This window comes from Jaculus jaculus, chromosome 9 (assembly GCF_020740685.1).
Source record: "Jaculus jaculus isolate mJacJac1 chromosome 9, mJacJac1.mat.Y.cur, whole genome shotgun sequence".
NCBI classification, from domain to species: domain Eukaryota; kingdom Metazoa; phylum Chordata; class Mammalia; order Rodentia; family Dipodidae; genus Jaculus; species Jaculus jaculus.
Window position 1 is genome coordinate 76787836 of NC_059110.1, and position 3079 is coordinate 76790914.

A 3079-nucleotide genomic window follows, 5' to 3' on the forward strand; every position below is an offset into this window, starting at 1 on the left:
GAGGGCAACCTACACATGTGCCCAGTTCTACCGAACCACAATTTTAAATTTGTGGACTACAGGGCTGATTGCCTGAAATTTTCCTTGAAAATTCTATGAAGAAACTGACTACAAAATTTATGTTTCCCTCATAAGCCTGCATTCAATCAATTTTGACTCCAAAAAAGAACTGATAACCACCCTCTGATTTGTTTCTGAATAATATACCAAGCTTACTAAAAGCAGGTCATCCCAAAATTTTGCTATAAAACATGGAAGAAGGCTGTAAAAGCATCTATCTAGAAAACAGTGATTTGAGCATAATATAAATATTTTTCATAGAAAAGTATGAAATTAGTACCCTGTCTCATTTCTGCAAAACATGAATAGAAAGATTGTTAAAAAAATCCAGACTTTGTAAACTTTATTGCCCAATGTTTGTTTGAATGCTGGCGATTTCAATAATCTTATCTTCAATTTCCTTACAAAAAAAAAACAAATCAAAACACTTCTGAAAATACAAAAGATACTGAATAGGGTCCCAACCAGAAAAGTAAAGCTACCACTCTTCCATCAGAACCAGTTTCCCAGCCTTACCGAGCCCTGAGCCCCTGGAATGCACAGTCCCTTTCCTGAAAGGGGCTCTAAGAATCCTCCGGTAACACCAGTGACCTCTCAGGCAGAGGCTAGCAATGGCTCAGGGGCGCTCCCTGGGATCTCTCCATGGGAGATTCTGTTCAGCTTGCCCACCTCTGCCAGCCAGCCTGGGATCTTCTTGGTGGCCATGTGATGTCGGGCATACTTTGTGAGATGGTCACTCCGCATAAAGCGCGGATCACACCCCGGACACACGAACTTCTTCTCCCGGTGTGAGTTCTGCAGTGGTGAGACAATTCATCTGACTGTGCAAACTTCTTATCACAGCCATCCCAGCTGCAAGTAAAAGGCTTCTCCCCAGTATGGGTTCAAAGATGAGCCTTGAGGTGGTAACTTTTGAAGTAGGTCTTCCGGCAGCCTGGGAAATTGCAAACATAGTTTGTCCTTCTGGAGAAGTCTACCTGAGGAACACAGTTTTGGCTGGAGGCAATGAACACTGGAGCAGGGGCAAGGGGCAACAACATGGTATTTCCGACAGCCATGACACCAGATGGGCAGGGGACAGGCTGGGGGAAGGAGGCCTGTGGCAGGACCAGCATCACAGTTCCCTGAGGCACAGATGGGCCCATGAGCACAGGCTGAGGCATGGGAGCAGCCTGGGGTAAGATGGGCTTGACAGTCCCTGTAGGTACCTGGGGAGGGGACTTCAGAAAAGCTGAGAACATGCCACTCTGTCCAGTCACAGGGACCATTTGGCAAAGGACAAGGAGACTGAAGACAGGGACAGAAATCAGAGGGGTGGTTTTCCTCAGCAAGTCATTTTCAGAATTCTTTGGTAAGGAGGTCTGAACAGAAGTGGGCCATCTTGCCTGCTGGTCCTTGTTGGTAGGAACCAGGCCACTAGACTTGTGCAAGCAAGGCTGACCGGAAACTGAGTTAGAAATGAGTACACTGTCTGTGAGGCATGTGTCCTGCAAAGCTTCAAAACGTCTCAGAAACTGCTTCTCCTCTTCCTTTGGACAGGGGCTGCTCTTGAGTCTGGATGGTAGGAAGGCAGGCAGGAGCAGGCCTCTCCCCGGTATCACACTTGTCACCACAGCTCTACAGGGGGGTCCAGTGGCTGGCTCCAGTGACTTTGGCTGAAAAACCTGGCAAACCCTTTACTTCCCTACTGCTCAGCACTCTGGCTGACACAGAGGATGAGGGGAGGGCCATGGTCATGTGTCCTTTGGAATTGGTTTCCTGGGAAGGAACAGATGTTCCTGTTGACGGCTCCACGAGCTCAGGGCTCTGAGGAGGAGCTATGCACAGAGTTAAGAAAGAATGGAAGTCCTTTGGTAGCTCAAGTGCAGCTGTGTCCATAAGCACAGTGGTGGTGATGTACCCAGAATCAGAGACAGGTGTGAGGGGTCTTATCTTCAGCAGGTCACTTTTCTGGGACCTCCGACCCCAGGAACTTATGCAAACAAGAGGCTCAACAGCTTCCATATCTGTCTGCTCTAGGGTGCTGCATGTAGACCTTTCACTGTCATGCCCTTTCCCCTCCAATATTGACTCACAGATGTCAATCGCACACGTTGCCCGGGGCCGTGGTGCCTGGCGCATGCATGGGGCAAGAGGATTGCAGGTAACACAGGTGCTATGGGGATGAGGAGGCGGGGGCATGAGCTTGTTGCGCTGTACAGGCTGCATGTGCACAGCGGGTGCAGCAGACCTCTCCCTGCCCACCTGCCCACTGAGCTGCGAGAGAGGCTCTTCCTGGGCGTGGCCCTCGTGGTGCCAGTTGTATAGATCTTTCGCTTCGTTGGTTAACCGTTAACCGTTATTCCAAGGTATTTTATTTTTTGTTGCTATTGAAAGTGGGACTATGTCCCTTATTTATTTCTCTGTATCTTTGTCATTTGCATATAGAATGGTTACTGATTTTTGTGCATTGATTTTGTATCCTGCTACTTTGCCATAGGAGTTAATCACCTTCAGGAGTTTTGGGATGGAGTCTCTCAGGTCTCTTACATATACAATCATGCCATCAGCGAATAGAACTAACTTAACTTCTTCCTTTCCAAATTGTATCCCTTTTATTTCCTTCTCCTGTCTTATTGCTTGAGCTAGGACTTCCAGAACTATATTGAAAAGTAGAGGTGAGAGAGGACAACCCTGTTTTGTTCCTGATCTTAATGGGAATTCTTCTAGTCTCTATCCATTATTATTTGGGCCTATGGAACTTTGCATATTGCCTTTATTATGTTAAGATATGAACCAACCATGCCAATTCTCTCCAATGTTTTGGTCATGAAGTGATGTTGTATCTTGTCAAAGGCCTTTTCTGCATCTATCGAAATGATCATGTGGTTTTTAGGTTTAACCTGGTTTATGTGGTGTATTACATTGACAGATTTCTGTATGTTGAACCACCCCTGTGTTCCTGGAATGAATCCCACTTGGTCAAGTTGGATGATGCTTTTGATGTGTTGTTGGATTCACTTTGCAAGGATTTTGTTCA

At 46.6% G+C, this 3079-nt stretch overlaps 1 pseudogene; it reads right to left on the minus strand.

The window, feature by feature from the left end:
- Positions 1-654: 654 nt before the first annotated feature.
- Positions 655-2185, minus strand: LOC101606711 (annotated as a pseudogene).
- Between the last annotated feature and the right edge of the window lie 894 nt (positions 2186-3079).